Raw genomic sequence first — 20,743 nt, 5'->3', positions numbered from 1 at the left:
TCTACAATTCCATTCATTATTATTGTAATATAGTAAAAACTCTAAGATTTTGAAAATATCTTAAAGAATCATGATACAAACCATAGAATGAAAGCAGCAACATATAGTAAAGAAGAATATGCAGACAAAACAGACAAAATATGCAGCAAATAAAGGTTCTGATTATGCCATCTTGACTATTTTTTAAATTTGACTACTGAGAGATGTGAGTGATAAAGAACCTACTATAAAATCAAGCCTAGTATTTTCCAAAAGTTGCTCAAAGATTCAGAATGAATATTACCACCTCTGTAGACAGATCATGAGATTAGTGTCTTAAGACCCAAAATGGTCATGACTTTGAATGAACTATGGAGGTACCAAAAAGTTCCATCTTGCAACATGAAGCATAATTCAAGAAGCGCTAGCTGAGTGATAAAGTATTCGGAATTCAAATGTTTGGAAGGAGAGGGGAGGAATAAGATCAGTATTATTTGCTTTGGTCTGAGTTTTTTCAAGCTCTGCTTCTGTATCCTGGATAATTTTCACCAAAGATACTTTTTAATACAATGTTGAATAAATAAGAATGCAAAACAAAAATCCCAAATCAAACAAAAACAAAACAAATAACCAATTAAATACCCACAATGGAAAAGTGAACTAAAACTTAAATGGTAAGCAGATGCCCTATGACAGAGAAATGAACCAAAGACTTGGGCTCCTATAAATCCAGGGAGCTGAGTTTTAGTCCATCCTATTAAGCCAGAATTATCTAAGGGGGCTGACTTGAAAATCTAAATGAAAACATTCCTAGAAAAACATGCTCAGTTTACCTAATATGATTGAGAAGAAATAAAAAATCTTAACTAGGGATCCCTGGGTGGCGCAACGGTTTGGCGCCTGCCTTTGGCCCAGGGTGTGATCCTGGAGACCCGGGATCGAATCCCATATCAGGCTCCCGATGCATGGAGCCTGCTTCTCCCTCTGCCTGTGTCTCTGCCTCTCTCTCTCTCTCTCTCTGACTATCATAAGTAAATAAATAAAAATTAAAAAAAAAAAGAAAAAAAAATCTTAACTAGATCTACAACCATTAAAGAAATTTGATCAATAACTGAAAATTTTCCATAGAAATATCACATCAAAGAATATATATCCAATGGACTATCAAATAATACAATGTCATTCAATAAACAAATAATTTTAATCATTTATAAATTCTTCCACAGGCTAGGAAAATCAATTTATGAAAAAAAATGCTGCAAGTTCAGAATATGGCCGAAATTTTCTCTAGTAAAGTACACCTAGGAGAGAAGTTGTTGGACCATGTGATATGTACATCTTTGGTTGAGTGAGATAACACTAAATTATTTTCCGAAATGCTTATACCTGTTTCTATCCCATTAAGTGGTATGGAAGAGTTTCAGTTGTATTATCTTCTTGGCAACATCTAATAACATCTAATATCTACTTGGCAACTTTTCACTTTGCCAATCTATTGCATTTAAATTATTTATTCTGAACTTCCTTTCCTTTCCTTTGGTTTCTCCAAGTTTAAAGTCATGTGAAAAGCTTTTGCTTATCCCAACACCACCTTCACTCCCATCAGCTATCCTTTGAGCCTTTATTCTTTCCTTCCTTTCCAACAACTCACTACCTTTCGATTTTAAGCTTTCTTCAAAAAAATAATCTGTAAGTTATACTGTTATTATCTGTTATTATCTACAGGACCTAGATATTTGGTGTTATTGATAACTAGGATATTTATTGGCTGTCATGTACATCTGGTAATTCTCCAGTATCCTCTACTGAAGCCAAGTATCAACAACCATGTGATAAAATTGGATGGTTAGTTTTGCCATATGCTTATTTTGAAAATGCAAATTTGTTCCAAACGATTGATACATTTGAGAACTATTTGAGCCTAGCACAAATTTTGCATTTGCTTATGCACAGATTCATTTGTGAAAAATATGAGGTAAAGAAAGAAAACTGTATTCAGCTGAGTGTAAGCCATGTAGGAACACACAAAAACCAATCTCAATTTCAAAGCTTCCTGCCGGTATAGCCACCATCACTTTAAACCACGTATTTTAAAATCAGATTGAAGTAATTCTTGTGCTCTTTCTACTAGGCACTGTGGTAAGGCACTGGTAATCAAAATTCTCCGTGGTTCTCAAACTCACAAACTGATGTGCAATCTCACGGAAGCTATTTTTGTGGCAATAATTACTAGATTATAATCGGATTAAGTGCTGCAAAAAGTAAATGCATGATGTTCTGATGATCTGTTACATGAATAAAGCTCTAACCTAACTTGAAGGCTACAATTCAAGAATAGCAGAGAAAGCTGCCTTGAGAAATTGACCTTCAAAGTGAAATGGCAAAAGTGAATTAAAGTCAGTCTGATACCAGATAAGAATGAGAGGAAGGAAAGGCTACATGAGAAGGCTCTGAAATATAAAGAAATCTGTCCCTAAGGAGGAATAGAGAGAAGGCAAGTTTGGCAGAAGCATAGTGAGAGAGGATCCCTGGGTGGCTCAGTGGGTTAGCACCTGCCTCGTCCCAGAGCATGGTCCGGGAGTCCCAGAATAGAGTCCCACACCCAGCTCCCTATGAGGAGCCTGCTTCTCCCTCTGCCTGTGTCTCTGCCTCTGTGTGTTTCTCATGAATAAATAAATAAAATCTTAAAAAAAAAAAAGGAGCATTGCAAGAGAGAAGAATAATGATACAGTAAAAGGATGCAGCAGGTTGGATGGTAGCCATCCAGACAGTAGGGGCATCTGGAACCTCTGAATGTGATCTTGTTTGTAAAAAGGGTCTTTGCATATTTAATTATGCAAAAGATCTTCAAGATGAAGTCATCATAGATTAACTGCATGGGCCTTAAATCCAATGACACACATTCTTCTAAGAGACGGGAAAGGAGAAAAAAAGACACACAGAAAAGAAGTTGATGTGAAAATGGAGTCAGAGGTGGAATGATGGGTCTACAAGCCAATGAATACCAAGGATTTCCAGAAGTCACCAGAAGCTAGGAGCTAGGCATGAAGAGATTTTCCTTCAGAACCCACTAAGGAAACCAAAAGTGGTCACATTGTGATTCTGGACTTCCTCAGAACTATAAGTGAATAAATTTCCATTTCTTGAAGTCATACAGCTTGTCACAGACAACTGGTACAGAAGTCCTATCACTCAAGGGCCTTATAACTAAGGTCTCTGGGGCAGGCAGCTTCTCAGAGGGCTCCCACTAATCGCTATCTCCAGGTATTCACAACCTTTGTCAAGGGCTGCCGTGGAATGTGCCTTGAGCTCACGTATATAGCTCAGGGGGTTTTGGCTCTTTGTTTTATATTTTTCATTTAATTATTTCCAGGGCTTAGCATAGAACCTAGAACATCATAAAAGCCCAATAAATATTTAAGAAATGACTACTTGATTACTTTTAGAGAACTAGAGTGTTGGAGAATTGTGCAGTTGGGAGAGGGTCTTAAGGAAAGGATAATTAAAATCACCTATGTTCAAAGGAGAGAGATTCTTTTCAAAAAGAGAGAGTATACAAATATAGTCATGACTGTATTGTGACCTGCTATTGGATCAAATGATAAACTGCAACTTTACTTCTAAAAGATGGCAAGGAACGTATTCACTTTGTGCTACGTGAACTTAAACACGTAACTTAACCTGTTGGTTCTTTTTTTTTTTTTGCTTTTTTTTGGATAAATTTATTTTTATTGGTGTTCAATTTGCCAACATACAGAATAACACCCAGTGCTCATCCCGTCAAGTGTCCCCCTCAGTGCCCCTCACCCACTCACCCCCACCTCCCGCCCTCCTCCCCTTCCACCAGCCCTAGTTCGTTTCCCAGAGTTAGGAGTCTTTATGTTCTGTCTCCCTTTCTGATATTTCCCACACATTTCTTCTCCCTTCCCTTATATTCCCTTTCACTATTATTTATATTCCCCAAATGAATGAGAACATGTTTGTCCTTCTCCGATTGACTCAGTTCTTATCTGAAAAATGTAAAGAATAACTGAGTATAGTGAAGCTAGAAAGGCAATGCAAATATAAAGAGCTTAGAACTGTATTCAAAATATTATATAAACTCAACAAATCTTTTTATCAACATTAGTTAGAGAACATTCCATTCAACAGCATCAGAATGCATACTCTTCTCAAGTGCGAAGGGAACATTCAGCAGGAGAGACCTAGAGCAAACAAGACTTAAACACAAGAAGACTGCAATCGTATCAGGGATCATTTCTAATCAGTTATAAGAAACTAGAAATCATTAGTAAGAAAATCCACAAATATATGGAAATTAAACAACACATTCCAGAACAACCAACAGGTCAAAGAAAGAGATCAAGAAGGAAATCTTAAAAAATATGTGGGAGTGAATGGGTGACGGGCACTGGGGGTTATTCTGTATGTTGCTAAATTGAGCACCAATAAAAAATAAATTAAAAAAATAAAATAAATAAAGTAAAATAAAATAATATCTTGAGACAAATGAACATGGAAACTCAACATACCAAAATGTACGCAATGCAGCAAAAGGAGTTCTAAGAGTAAAGTTTAAAGTAATAAACACTTACATTAAGAAAAAGGAAAGCGATTGCGTGGCTGGACTCGGCCGCCGCCGCGGTGGGAGGCGCGTGTCCGGGCCCTCGCCATCGCCATCGCCGTCGCCGTCGCCGCCCCGACCAGCGGCTTTCGCCTTGCGGCCCGCCGCTCCATAGCCAGCCTTCGGGGCCCCTGCCCGCCACCAACATGCCGCGTGTCTACAGTGGCTATGGCCGCCTCCCCGAAATAGACCTCAGAAACGGGTACGGCTTCGTGGAGTTCGAGGACTCCCGCGACGCCGGCGACGCCGTTGAGGGGCTGAAGGGCAAAGAGCTCGGCGGCGAGCGCGGGAGCGTGGAGCGCGCCGGGCCCGCGCCGTGACCGCAAACGGCTACGGCTACGGCTACGGCTACGGCTACGGCTACGGCTACGGCTACGGCTACGGCTACGGCTACGGCTACGGCTACGGCTACGGCTACGGCTACGGCTACGGCTACGGCTACGGCTACGGCTACGGCTACGGCTACGGCTACGGAAGCCGCCGTGGTGGAGGCGGATTCGGCAGTCGGAGAACCTCCGGCAGAGACAAATACGGACCACCTGTTCCACAGAATTCAGGCTTATTGTAGAAAATCTTTCTAGTCGTTGCAGTCTGCAGGATTTAAAGGATTTCATGAGACAAGCCCGTGAAGGAACCTATGCGGACGCTCACGAAGCACGCGCCAACGAGGGTGCTTGAATGCCGTTCCTACTCTGACGTGACGCGAGCTTTGCATAAACTGGACGGTACAGAAATAAATGGCAGAAACGTTAGGCTCATTGAGGATAAACCACAAACGAGCCATAGGCGGTCTTACTCTGGAAGCAGATCAAGAGTGAAGTTTATAGTAATAAACACTTACATTAAGAAGAAAGAAAGGAAAGAAAGAAAGAAAGAAAGAAAGAAAGAAAGAAAGAAAGAAAGAAAGAAAGAAAGAAAAGAAAGAGAAAGAAAAAGAAAGAAAAGAAAGAAAGAAAGAAAGAAAGAGAAAAGAAAGAAAGAAAGAAAGAAAGAGAAAGAAAGAAAGAAAGAAAGAAAGAAAGAAAGAGAAAAGAAAGAAAGAAAGAAAGAAAGAAAAAGAAAAGAAGAAAGAAAAAGAAAGAGAAAAGAAAGAAAGAAGAAAGAAGAAAGAGAAAGAAAAAGAAAGAAGAAAGAAGAAAGAAGAGAAAAGAAAGAAGAAAGAAAGAAAGAAAGAAAAAGAAAGAAAAAGAAAGAAAAAGAAAGAAAAAAGAAAGAAAGAAAGAAAGAAAACAAAGGAAAGAAAGGAAAGAAAGGAAAGAAAGAAAGGAAAGAAAGGAAAGAAAAGGAAGGAAGGAAGGAAGGAAGGGAAAAGAAAAGAAAAGAAAAGAAAGAAGGAAGAGATCAAATAACCTCAGTTGACAATTCAAGGAAGTAGAAAAAGAAAAAATGAGGCACAAAGTTAACAGAAATAAAGAAGTAATATCAAAGAATAAATAGCATAGACAATAGAAAGGAAAAGGATAAAGATCAACAAAATTAAGCATGCGTTTCTTGTAAAGCAAAACAAAATTTACAAACCTTTGACCAGACTAGCCAAGAAAAAAAGAGAGGAGACTCATGTAAAATTATAAATGAAAGAGGAGACATTACAACTGAAATACTCAGGACCATAAGAAACTAGTATGAACAATTATACTCTGACAAACTGGATAATCTGGAAGAAATGAATAAATTTCTGGCGACATATAACCTGTCAAGGAGGAAACGTGAAGAAATAGAAAATTCGGACAGACCAATATCAAGAGGACTGGGGGGAAAAAGGTAAGAAGACTGAATTACTAATCAAAATCTACCCCCACCCCACACAGGACCAGATGGTTTCAGTGGTGAATTCTACCAAACATTTAAACAAAGAATTAACCCAATTCTTCTCAAACTACCATCAAGAAATTGAAGTAAGGACCCCTAAAAACTCTTGTTATAAGGCCAGCATTACCCTGATATCAAAGCCAAGGGCATCTGATCTGCGTAGCTCGGTAGTTGAGCTTCTGCCTTTGCTTCAGATCATGATCCTGGGGTCCTGGGATCAAGCCCCCTATTGTGGGGAGCCTGCTTCTCCCTCTGCCTATGTCTCTCATGAATAAATAAATAAAATCTTTAAAAAAAAAAAAGCCAGATAAAGATGCTACAAAAAAATTAAATGATAGGTCAATATTCCTAATGAGTATATATGCAAAATATTTATATGAAAATACTCAACAAAATGCTAGCAAATAGAATTCACACATTAAAAGGACAATATATCATTACAAATGAGATTTGTTCATAGGGTGCAGAATCTTGGTTTCACATATGCAAATTAATGAATGTGCTATGTCACATTAACCAGAATGAAGGATAAAAATCTAATGATCATCTCAAGAGATGCAGAAAAAAGCATTTGACAATATTCAGCATGCTTACTTGATAAACCTAACAAATTGAGTACAGATGGAATTTATGTCAATATTTTCAAAGTTCATATATACCAACCTACAGCTAACACTATATTCAATGGTAAAAAGCTGAAGGCTTCTCTTGAAATATTTAGGGTGCCCACACTTATCACTCCTATTCAACATATTACATGAAGTTCTACCCAGAGTATTAAGAAAAAAAAATATAAAAGATATCCAAAGCAGTAAAGAAGAATTAGAATTGTCCCTGTTTGCAGGTAACATTACATATAAAAAGGCATTTTACAGACACATACACACACATACATGTATACACTTACAATGGATTCTTATTCAACTATAAACAAAAAGGAAATCCTGCCTTTGTAAAATGGATGAACCTAGAGGGCACGATGCTAAATTAAATGTAGACAGGGACTTAAAAATACTCTATGGTATCACTTATATGTGGAATCTAAAAGAGTTGACTTCATTGCAATGGAGAGCCGACTGGTCGTTGCCAGAGCCTGAGATGTGTGGAAAATGGGGAGAGGTTTAAGTTCTAGGGATCTAATGTACAGCATAGTGACTATGACTAAGAATACTTTATTATATACTTAAAATATGCTAAGAAATAGATCTTTAATATTTTCGACACTAAAAAGGGGGGGAGAATGTACCTCTGAGGTGGTAGATATGTTAATTAACTTGAATGCAGTAATCATCTCACAGTATAAACATATATCCAATCATCATGCTGCATGATGGACATACAATGTTGTGTTTCAACAGAACTCAAAAAATCTGGGGGAAAAAGTTCTCATTTTTTGTGAAATGATGCATATAGAAACATTTAATGAAAAATAAAGTGCAATACACATAGCAAGGGTTATTATCATAAAGAATCACTAAGCTTATGATCACAATTTCTTGAGTTCCAAATAATCACAATTTTTATTAGCTGTTCTTTATTAGCTGTTTTTACTAGCTGTTGGAGCTATCCTCACACCTCCAATCTCAGACACTTAGCACATGACCTATCCTCTACTTCAGAAAGAAAAGTTCTTATAAGAAATTACTTAAAACGCCACCCTATGACTTCCTCAACTTCTCTTTTTCTTCTCCATCATCTCTAGTTTCTCTATGAACGTTCTATTACAGTTCATGCCTTGTCAGAAAGCACATGCTAGGGATTAGTCCATCTCTTGAGTACCCTGAAGCTTTATTTCCAAGTTTGGCCATTCTCACCAGCATTGAAAATTATTCTGGCTCCTTGTCATAAATACAATCATAACCAGAACAGTAATTTAAGATCATGATGAAAACCTCTCTCCCTGGAACAGTGTTTCTTGTCCATGCTTCTAAGTGTCTCCAATTTCCCAGTTCTCTTTCCACTGGCCTCTTAACTCTACCCCTGGAGTAGCTACTGTCCTCTCTGTTACAATGGGCACCATGCTGCCATCAACAATCAAGCCTGTTATAAACAATAAACTGTGCCCATTTCTCATTTCACCTGACTTCTAAAAAGTCTTAGACACATACTTTTATTGCCTTGTATTCTTCACTTTAAGGAAGGCCTAAGAAATAGGTATCTGCTTTTCACTATCAAAATGCCAAACAATAAAACCACACTTTGCCACATAAAACCCCCATAGACAAGAACAGACATTTATTACTCCTGTTTTTGTAATTAAGTAGGCTGAGGCTGAGAAAATTTAAGTCACTTTCACAAGACTACAAAATGTGTGAAGAGCTTAAAAATCAAACCATTCTGATATTTGAGTCTAACTCAGCTAACGTTTATAAATTTTAACATGATTTTCGATTTAATACAACTCTGTATATTTCTACTCAGCAATCTCCAGAATCTCATTTCCTAACCTAATCAGCATATATTGACTAAAAGAATGACTACCAATCTGTACAGATCAATAATGAATACATAAAATTTTTGAAATCTATTTTCAGAGTTAACTTTAATGACATTAACCTTAAGAAGGATATACCAACTAAAGCCAACTTAAGCACTCGTGGATGCCCAAAAACTATTTATTCCTATAAACCTATCCTGTTGCTATGGTAAGCACTACCAACCCATAAAAAAAGAAAGCTAATTATTGAGGTTATTAAGCCACTTTACAAAATGACACAATAAGACTCCAAGTAGAATCATCTGTGGAAAACATAATCTCAGTAGTTAAAGCTGGACATTTTTCACAAGCTGATCATGCTAGGTTCTGGATTAGAGTTTTGATAGCCAGCTATTAGACAGCCTTTTAAAAACTGATATTTCAGGGTGTCTGGGTGGCACCATCTGTTAAGTCTCTGACTCTTGGTTTCAGCTCAGGTCATAAGCTTAAAGTGGTAAGATCGACTTCTGGATCAGTCTCTGCACTCTGTGTTGGAATCTGCTTGAGATTATCTCTCCCCCCTCCCACTCGTGCTCACTCTCTCTAAAATGAGTAAATCTTAAAAAAAAAAAAAAAAAAAACAAAAAAAACTTTAACATTCCAAGGGCCTTTAACATGTGTCACAGCATCAGTAGTTAAAGGGAGCTGAATAGGGCATATAGCACAGCATCACACAAATCAGCTACGTGAAGAACACGGAATTTAGTCTGATAAAATTGACGTTCAAAAGCAAAGTGCACACAGCCGATAATACATGCCATACAGAGCTCCAGGGTGAGGTATGTGTGTGCAGCGCTGTGAACAGAGCCCACAATCAACTGCTGGCGGCTTTCACAGGAACCATTTTCTCAAAGTGCACCTTTCCTTTCCCTTACTGTGTTAGTTGGATGCATTTCCCTTGAAATAGTCATTAAAGTTAAGTGCATCCTTTTAAAACGTGAAAGAATAAGCATTTACAAAACTGAACCAATTCTAAGCCAATTCAGAATCAGGAGGAAAAGGTGTATAATGGAGGTTAAAATATCAGATTTGATGCTGTTAAAGATTAGGTTGGAGAAAAGGACTTAGGTGTGTAATAAAAAGGGTTTTCTACAGCTGAACTGAAATGTCATTGGTTAAACTTCAAAAGAGGAAAGCCACATCGAAATGCAATTTTCTGATTATGCATCATAACCTGAGTACTAGCCTGCAAAAAAGGTCCGATCTCTGCTTCTTTTTCATGGAAATATTTCAAAAAGGAAGAAAAAGCTTATGGAGTACCCAAGAAGTTCACAAAGAACGGAGACAGAATTGAGGCCTTTCTGGCTTCCTATCACAATCTTAGGGCCGACTTGCACGATACAGTTTCAGTCAGTATCAAAGGGTGTGCCATTTCAGCACCAAGTGGGTGGGATTCACAGGGTAGATTCCCCTCCATGCTGCTTTGAACTGAGGATTCCTGCTCAGAAAAGATAAAGGCAGATATCTACTCCTTTAAAGACCATCTAAGATGCCCATCTCCCTCATGTCAGTCAGCTCTTCATGCAATTTGACACTTTAATAAGGCTCAGAATTTTACTTTTTTTGGGGAAAAAAAAAGCAACAGCCCTTCTCATCAAGTGTGTGGCTTCAAGTGTTATGAAGGCAGAGAGAATGTTGGCCTCCCTTCTCAATTCCATATGGCCCAGGAGCTCAGAGGTGGCACTTCTGATTCAGATTAAGAGTTCCTCATATGGCAAGCCAACGTTAGTTAAAGCAGGCCAACTGTAAGTAAGTTTCCTAAGTAGGTTTTCCTAATTCCACAAACAACACAGATTTTTTTTTAAATAATAAAAAAATAAAATATTCACATTTCACCTTTACATTATTTTTATGATTTAGGGGGAAATATTCATACATATCATGAGCAATTTCTAAGACTCTCACTCCAGCCATGTGTAAATAACAAGACCATGGATATGCAAGACCACTGATCCACACTCCAAGAAAGCATAGCATCTGGTGTCAGAGGTGTCTACTCTGTGCTTTCTACACCCTCCATCTAGGTAACTATGAACTCCCAGAGCCATGGTAAATCCCTTTCTCAGGAGATCTCTTTATCATCCCATAGCCCTGTCTTTCCTTTTATAACTGACCTAAATTCTCAAAGGAATGGGACATTTTTTTCCCATTTTACTGCAAGACAATACTTACCACCAAATTGTATTGATGTCTTGCCTAATTCAGAAGTGGCTTTTTAGCAAATGTACTTACTACAAAGAGCAGAGACATAGGTATAATGCAATTTTTAAAAATAAGGACCAAGGACAGAAGGAAAAATTAAATCACCTGAGCCAAAATATCTATTTACAATTGCTTTGATAATACTATAAATGGCTCTGTGATTCTTCCAGATGGGAGAGAAATGGAAGGCTAAGTGACTCTGTTTCCATTATCAAAATAGAGGGTAAATCCTGGCTCTAGGTAGTTGCTCTGCTATCTACAAATAAATTAACTTAGACAATCAGAAGTCTACCCTTATTTTGTCTTCTGACAGAATCATTACGATGCACTTGAATGGTATACTCTTTGTTTTTCTCATGGTTATTTACAAAAGTGCCCTCACAAAAAGAGATTCTTTCTTTAAAGATGCATCAGATTACTAGGTGCTGAGTACTCAAAGATAAATTTAAGAAGTTCATTTTAGACTTCATATCATGAAAGTCCTTTTATATGGAATAATCTTAATAAATCAGTATGAGTCCTTGAGTTTAGAAATGAAAGGATTGGATATTGATGGCATTCCATATTGTATATTCATATACCATTAACCATATTTCATAGCCATATTTCATTTTCACTGGATTATCATGAAAACTTTTAAAACAGGTTGATAGGCTTTCATTTCCAAAGGTTAGCCAGCATCGCTAAAGTTAGTTTCATAAGAAAAACATTTAGTGTATTAAAAGAAAACTTTGCAGAGTAGAAGAGAAAAGAGAATTCCTAAAGGAGTAAGATTCTAATATGTAGCTAGTATCAAGTGATGCTATTATCTTGAAATTTCCAGATTCAGAGACTGTTTTTGCTATAAGGCATCTTAAGATATGCAGACTATCTCCTCAATTTATAGGAAGAGGGGGATAAAACAAAACACTGAAGCACAGAGAGGTTAAGTCCCTTGTCCAATGCTTCATAAGCAACCAGAAGTCAAGTCCCCAACTCTCTGTATTGAGGATCAACATCCTTCCCACTGCACAATTCTCAACTCATCCTTGCCCCAAATTACTTGCAAGACAAATTTTCTGTCCCCCTAGAGTGATCCCACGCAACTCAAATCTAAATATAAAGGACCCTTGGGTTATGTACTCTTTCTTTCCAAATTTTAAAGTGAGTCTACTTATTAACAATGGTAGGTGACTCTTTTTAACAACTTGGAGATTGAGTTTTGGAGGTTCCTAGATTTTTGGATTTAATATGGCTCAAAATTAATATGCTATCTTCTTGGTAGCTGAACAAGATCAATACGTTCTCTTTCATGAGTCAGAGAACACCAGGAGAGTATAGTGGTAACTCATTCATTGATTTTTTTTATCAAATTAACTTAAGTCATCAGAGGGTTCAGCCAATGTGACTGATGCATTTCACTCATCATTGAAAGGGGAAAAATGGATTCATCACAACACGTATATAGCCCTTCCTTTTATCTCTTTCACATAGTTGCTCCTTGGTACTCTGCGCATGTACCTATCATGGTACCTATCACACTGGTTTGTAAATTTTTATCGTTATACTACAAATAAAACAATATTTATACTATCACATCATTTTTCAGTCTGATTTTGCTTAATATTTAAAGAGTGCCTATCTCATTTTGGACACCATTATAGCTATTGAGTTAATGAGGTTTACGGGGGAGACGTATGATCGTATTTACAATATCATTACAGAGGGGTACACAGGAAGTACTGAGAACCATGTGGGGCTTTGGGGTCATGACGAAAATAATTTTATCTGAACTCAATGTGAGCAAGCAGACCTAGGTAGCAAGTAAACCAAGGTAAGAAAATTATTGAGAGTGTTCCAGGGAAAGAAAATAAACACACAGAAAAAAATAAAGTAGCACAAAAAAAAATGGGATGCCTGGGTGGCTCAGTGGTTTAGTGTCTGCCTTTGGCTCAGGGCATGATCCAGGGGTCTGGGATAGAGCCCCACATCAGGCTCCCAATAGGGAGCCTGCTTCTCCCTCTTCCTACGTCTCTGCCTCTCTGTTTGGGTCTCCCATGAATAAAATCTTAAATAAAAAAAATAAGCAGCACAAAAAATCATTATGGTGCACAGTGGGGCAGCTTAGAAAGGCAAAAAGTAAGGCACATGGGTGGCTCAGTTAAGCAATTAATCTTGATTTCTGCCCAGGTCATGCGTGATCTCAGGGTTGTGAGATGGAGCCCCAAGTCAGGCTCTGTGCTAAGCATGGAGCCTGCTTAAGATTGTTTCCCATTCCTACTACCCCTCTCCACTCCCTGGCTGGTTCTTTCTCATTCTCTCTCTCAAAAGAAAAAAAATTAAAATTAAATAAGGCAAAAAGTTATTGCTCGTATTAGAACAAACATACTCAGTCTTTTATATACCAGAATTACCTGGAGTACTAAAAAAGCAGACAGAAGACCAAGGCTATTTAAGCAGGAAAGCTATTTTATCAAATCTTCAGGTGATTCTAACACACTCCAAAGTTAAAGAACTATTTTGTTTTAGAGCATCAAGTGCTAGATGAAGAAGGTCAAAGGACAAAGTAGAAAAGTCAGGCTAAAGGAAGGTCAAGATTATGTGCTAGGTTACTCTAAGTCACAGAGCAATCCCTATGTTAAAAATAAATCTACTGGGGAGCCTCAGTGGCTCAGTTGGTCAACTGTCTTTGGCTCAGGTTATGATTTCGGGTATTGGGATCAAGCCCCACAAACATGGTGCTCCCTGCTCAGTGGGGAAGTCAGCTTCTCCCTCTGCCCCTGCTCATGTGCACTCTCCAATAAATAAATAAAACCTTTAAAAATAAAAAGAAATCTACCTATAGCAAAGGCAATAGGGAGTGACACAAACATGGCTGCATTTTATAATAATTATTGTCAACACTAAACAAAATACACAAAAAAGGTAGATAAAAATCTGAACAGGGCAATTAATATCCTTTACAATAGCACAGGTAAAGACAAAGGCCAAAAAAAAAAAAAATAAAAATAAAAAAAAAATAAAAAGACAAAGGCCTACACTAGAGTTCAGTTTGTAGGGATGACAAGGTGGAAAATATTTCAATATCAAGTCATCACCTTGTATTTAGTAAAACCCACAACAGGCTCATCTAATACATGTCATGACTGGGTGTCAGTCAATTAGAAAAAAGAATCTCTCACTTTACCCCATCTTAACTAAAACCAACAGAACAGGTGATTAGCTAAAAAGTCTTGGGGATCCCTGGGTGGCCAGGCACCTGCCTTTGGCCCAGGGCATGATCCTGGAGTCCCGGGATCGAGTCCCACATTGAGCTCCCTGCATGGAGCCTGCTTTTCCCTCTGCCTGTGTCTCTGCCTCTCTCTCTCTCTCTCTCTCTCTCTGTCTCTCTGTCTCTCTCATGAATAAATAAATAAAATCTTTAAAAAGAAATTATTGAACCCGTTATGGCCTATAAGAGCCACTGGACTGCAATGAGAAGTGATTGAATGGAAACTATTCCTAAAATTGATTTTATTGGAAATATTTAATGCAAAGAGTATGTCTTGATTGTATCAAGGACAATAAATCAAAGATCCATGCAGATCCACCACTTAATACATTACCAATATGCTTGAGGACTATTTTCTTCCCCAACCACATCCTCCCACTCCCAAGGTCATCATTCCTCTAAAACTTGTGTTTACCATTTTCTTTTCTCTGTTTTTTGTTTTTTTGTTTTTTTAAGTACAGTGGATTTAAGTATAATGGATATACCCTGCATAATACTGTTTAGATTTGTTTTACAAAATTACTGTCTTAATGTCTTCTAGAGCCTTCTCTTTTCCCACAACATGTGTTTGAGATGATGATTTTTTATGAAGCAATGCTTCAGCTCATTTTATTTTTGTTGACTGGTCTTCTGTATCAGGAGACAACCATTTCATCATTTTTCTGCCAGGAGACATGAGTTGTTTCCAATTTTTCCTCATCATAAACAATACTATCATTTTATTTTCATTTTTTAAAACACTACTATTTTTAATATTCTTACACAGGTGTCTTGAGGAACAAATCAAGAAGTCTGCTCTAGGATAGTGGCTAAAGATTCTATTTTTTTTGACAGCGCACATGCACACAAGGGGGAGTGGGAAGCAGAGGGAGAGGGAGAAGCAGGCAACCCACGGAGCAGGGAGCTGGACGTGAGGTACTCCCAGGATCCCAGGATCATGACCTGAGCTGAAGGCAGACACTCAACCGACTGAACGACCCTGGTGCCCATTAAATGGAGACCCATTATATGGCAGCCCAGGATACACACATGTACACAGAGACGCATGCATGCATGCACACACACACATAATCTAAGCAAATATTTCCTGAAACAATATCTACCCCTTTAATACATACTAATATTCTTTAAATTTTATCCTATTATATTGCATACTATTATATTTCATTTCAACATGTTGGTATTCAGTTGTTGAATTAATTTTAAAATGCCCTAAAAAGTGCCAGAAACCTAGGCTTTGATAAAAATCACAGCTCTGGGGTGTAAACCTAGAATTGCTGGGAGGTAAACACTTGAACATTGGCAGCTTCCTAGGATAAGGCCAAATTGTTTTCCAAAAAGCTTTAGTTGTTTACTACTCTATCACTGATACCTGTTATTGCTCCAAATATACACCAAAACTCATTTTATCCACTCTATTTAATGTAAAAGACTATCACTTTGTAGTTATGGTAGAGGTTGATTGGGTTTTCCCATTTTCATTGGCAATTGTGTTTTTTCTTTCAAATGCCAAATCCATGTTTTCCAAGATGAGCTATTCATCTGTAGAAATTTGTTTTAAATACATTGTCTTGATATCAATCTTTTGTTGGTCATCTTCACTTGATATGGTTTATCTTTTTCTTTTTTTAAAGATTTTATTTATTTATTCATGAGAGACAGAGAGAGAGAGAGGCATAGGTAGAGGGAGAAGCAGGCTCCCTGTGGAGAGCCCAACATGGGAATCGATCCCAGGACCCCTGGATCACAACCTGAGCCAAAGACAGATACTAAACCACTGAGTCTCCCAGGTGCCCCTGGTTTATCTTTTTTTTATGGTGAGCTTAAATGTAACAAGTTTTCATTGTAAAGTGGTTACATTTATTTATCTTTCATTATCATTTTTTCATTAGTAATCTTGTTTTGTCTGTTTTAGAACTATTAAAGGCAAAATTACTAATGATTAAAACAGGATAGATAACCTTAGCTATACACAAAAGTAATTCTACCTAAGTGAGACTTGGTTACTACCAAAGACATATGCAAACTTATTTATAAAGCTATCAATCTTAGTTCCACCACGTTGACCTAAGAGTGGTCTTTGGCATGTGTCCATCAAAGTAAATGGATAATAAGAATTTGTTTAAGCTTACTGAAAACTATTAGAGAAACAGACTATAGTCAACAGCTATTAAAGGTCAACATGGGGTGACCTTTGTGGGAAATCTGCCTAAATAGATTTCATGATTATGCAATTCTCTTGGCATAAATCATTGTTCACTTGAGAAATTTATGCACAATGATTTCATTTCCTTGATATTTTAATAGTATAGGCAGGGTACCTTGAAATACTGACACCAATTGTTTGAATAATAGATAAATACATACCCCAATGCAAGGTTGATAAATTATTTTCTGATATAAGAATTATCTCTACCAAGTTCATGTTCATTCCATGTTATCCCAAAAACTTGATCAAGTTGGGACTCACTGATAAAGCTGAGTAGATTTGGGAACTAAAGACTCAATTCACCAAGAACTATAACCCCCATAAAACTCTTTCTGGAGTTTTCTGACATTTCTAATGTTTCTGACATTCAATGCTAACCATTGTTTCTGACATTTCTAATGTTTGTCGAGGTTCACAAATGAATTGCCACTTCAGATCAACATGTGACTTAGAAGTGTGAAGAACTGTGTAACATCCTAGAAAAAAAACAACTACCTGGAGATGCAGGTCCCAACTAAATATGCTAAAGTTATTTTTTTAGTCTTCAGCTTTACAAAGGAAACAAAAATCTGCAGACTAAGCTCCTGTCCCAAACCACCATTTTCCACCTCTATTTTAAATGTAACACCACAGAAGTAGGGAGACACATATATACTCTTAATCATCTGTTTTTATAGAATTAGGAGATCTATTTCTAATGATGAATTTTTATTTGCATTTAAAAAATAAATTTTAGCATAGATCCTAAATTTTTTATGTCCCGAAGCTGGAAGAATTGTCAGTAAATGTATGTTTTGTTGTGTATTGCATTCTAAATACTTTTTTTAAAATTACAGATTGTACCAATTTTGTAGGGAATTTCTACATTTCACAAAACTCTGTTTCTCAATGCTGAAAATCTATCACTTATAATCATTTACAACTGTAGGGGAGAGAAGAGGATTTGTGCATAAATATAGAACTGGCACTCTACCATATGAAAATTACTGCAGTAATTTTATAAACTTAATCTCTAACACATGTGTTTAGCTGAATGAAACTACAAGTATCGGTCATATGATTTGATGATGATTCTTTTTGTTTGGTTTACAATTATATACCATAAGTGCATGTTTAGCTTTTCATGATTTTCTAGGAAATATATACCTCATATTTTAAAATATGATTTTGCCTTAGTCTCTTAGACCTCTCTGTATGTACGTGTGTGCTTGTGTGTGTGTGTGTGTGTGTGTGTGTGTGTGTTTTCAAATCACAATCTTTTGAATAAGGGAGAAATAAAAATCTGCTTAGGAGTATTTAATTGTTTTAATATTCTTAGAAACACAATTTTAAAACTCCTCTTTCTCAGCAGCATTTCCCCCATTTTTCTCTTCTTCCCATAACGGAGTCTTATGCATCCACATCAACATTCTGGCACATCTCTAATTATAAGGAAGACTACTGTTCTTTCTTTGCTTCATATTTAGAAACTATTTTTAGATGCTGGCTTTCACATGCATGGCTTTTTTCCTAAGAGATTCTTTCATCTAAAATCTGAGATAAAATCTCAAGCTAATGTTGCCTAGCTAAAAATATAGGAGAATGCAGTACTTTATATTTACATCATATGAAGTAGCAGAAACATTTCATTTCATGGAAAATGACCAGGACTCAAGTTAGAAAATCAGGAAAGAAAATGTTTCAGATTTTCTAAGACCATACTGTGTTCAGGTATATGGACCTTTTTTCTTTGGGGAATACAGGTTCTTAAGTGCCCAATCAAAATACCCAAGTGAAATTTTGAAATTGAAATCTGCCTAAATATAGAACAGTTTCACATTTCTGGATTCTGGATATTGATGGCTCTCCTCATTTCCAAATATACTATATTTTACTGAGGGATCAAATTGCTTCCTAACATGACTGAGGAGTATTCCTGAGGTATGGCATGTTCAGGAATCCATCAAAGCAAAGACTCTGTACATGTGGAAGAGCACAAAGGAAAAAGGCAGATTATCTGCCTACATCTAAGAATACTTTCAATATAACCAAATTTCTCTGTAGTGCAAAAGTTAGATTTGCTTTCTAGTTTACGGCAGTATTCTAAGCCATTGCTTTATATCTTTTAGTTCATTATATAGTTTCAATCAACTTCATACTTGTCTCTTCAATGACTGTACCCTACTGGGCAGCCTTTGAAGACCCTTGTCAGGACAGAATGGGGTCAGAGAAACACGCTGGAAAGAAACAGGGCAGTGATCAATAGTTGGGAAACCAAGAAATGAAACTGGGATAAAAAAAATGGTCTAAATGTAATCAGTTTAGTTTAATTTATTAGACAAAAATTCCAATAGCAATGGAGTTAAATTCCATCACTATCAATGAATCTTAAAAAGGTTCTCCAGGTTCAATATGCAATATAAGCTTCAAACCAGAACGTAAATTAAATTAATGGTATTCTCTTCTCATTGCATTAGTTTAAGTAAGATTTGAAGTATTTCTTATAGCAGATAATTCCAGTTCATCTTCTCAATGTGCAAACAGAACTGAGTTCTTTTGTCAACCTACAGCCAATGACACATTTATGGTCATCATACATTATTCAACACATATGTTTCTTTGTTCAAATATTAAATCATCCCCTATTACCTAGAATAAAGTAGATGTTGGCTTTATTTTGACTGTAGGGTGGCAAATTAGTGTAAAAGCAAGTTATCAATTCTCCTGACAGGTGTCTCACTTCCAAAGGAAAGCAGAATACTTTTCAAAATATATATTTCAAACTTGTTTTATCAGTTTCTAGAAGTGTCATCTCCTTAATTTAAGGAGATTATTTCAATGACCATTTGTCAGCTCTCCTTTTCCTGTAGAAAGTCTAGTGACACTTGCTGAGCCTGATTACAGCCCTGTATCCTTTACAGTATATGTTTCTCTGACCTCATTCTGTCCTACATAGGGTCCTCAACAGATACCCAGCAGGACACAGCCCCTGAAGACCCAAATATGAAAGTGACACAAATATACATGTACTCTAAGGAAATCAAAATAAGAATATTTTCCCCTGAAAGTAATCCTGTCCTTGTCTCCAACCAACTTTTTTTAGGCTTAATTTGATGTGGGAGAAAGCTATATAACTACAATCTAATTAATATTATTTACTTAGTATTGCAATGATCAGGCTTAAAATGTCCTCTTTCCTGTAAGAGAAAAGAACATCATTAACAAACCACAGGCCTAACTGGCATAATAAAGCAATGACATTTACTAAAACCAGGTTACTGGGCATTCAAAACATTCTATAGTTTAAGAATCTTATATGAGCTCCTCAAATGAAAACAACAGCAACAACAAAATATATTTTTAGCAAAAGTCCTTAAAGATACCATTTTTATTCATGAAAAAATAGGTCATCATGACTGATTTTCTTTAGCCATTAACTCTTGCAACATTCTGCATATTTCTATAAATACAAAGTAATTTTTTTAACCAACATGTATTTTCTAAATGTGTAGAAATTTTCATGACTCAAGTAGAGGAGAAACGATGTTGGATATAGAACTACCTTTTCAAATGGGAAATTTTGTTGCTATCAGATCTTCTATAGTGGCCCCTCTCCACTACCAAGACCACCTAATGACCCCAGAATCGAAATTACAACAGAACAGTATGTCCAGAACTAAGCCAGTCAGGATTTTTACTGTCAAAACTGTCTTGCATATTATTCATTAATGAATCTCATTAGATTTCTCGTACTAAATATTATCCTATTACATATCCATTATTTCCTACTAGCAAAGCCCAAAATACAGACACAGGGAGACATTCATGTTGGTCCAGTTCTCCTTTTCTCTAGTCTCTGCAATTCACCATATGACCTCAGAACCATCTCCACTTGACCTAGTCCTTACTCACCAGAGCCTAGCCTAATTTTCATCAAGCCCTTTCCCATCACACTAAATAATGCCTTAAACTAAACACTGAGATACTTGTTTACTTGTCTAGTTTTACTTTTTCCAGGTTTAAGATTCTTCCCCCTGACCTCCTTTTTCTTCTTTCTGCCTAACCCCAAGAATACCCTCCTACCCAACCTCAAAAAAATCCACTCAACCCTATTTAAGAATGCCTGACAGATTTCCAAAGCAGCTTGGTATCTCTGAAGCAATTCTGAGTACAAAGTCTAGGAAAAAACAGGGGTCCCTGTCTTACATAACAGGG

General features: G+C 36.8%; 1 long non-coding RNA gene and 1 pseudogene across 1 annotated transcript in view; both read left to right on the top strand.

Annotated features, from left to right (window-relative positions):
* The first annotated feature begins 4,749 nt into the window (after window positions 1-4,749).
* On the top strand, window positions 4,750-5,454 carry LOC119874006 (annotated as a pseudogene).
* A 388-nt stretch (window positions 5,455-5,842) lies between these two features.
* The window catches only part of LOC111097997, a 57,130-nt gene continuing 42,229 nt past the window's right edge, over window positions 5,843-20,743 (top strand). The window contains exon 1 of the long non-coding RNA XR_005366564.1: window positions 5,843-6,364. This is a non-coding gene — a long non-coding RNA (uncharacterized LOC111097997). The remainder of the gene's footprint in view (window positions 6,365-20,743) is intronic.

Source organism: Canis lupus, chromosome 11, assembly GCF_011100685.1.
Source record: "Canis lupus familiaris isolate Mischka breed German Shepherd chromosome 11, alternate assembly UU_Cfam_GSD_1.0, whole genome shotgun sequence".
In the NCBI taxonomy this organism is placed as follows: domain Eukaryota; kingdom Metazoa; phylum Chordata; class Mammalia; order Carnivora; family Canidae; genus Canis; species Canis lupus.
Note: the sequence above shows the minus strand (reverse complement) of the source record. Positions and strands in the feature narration are given on the sequence as shown.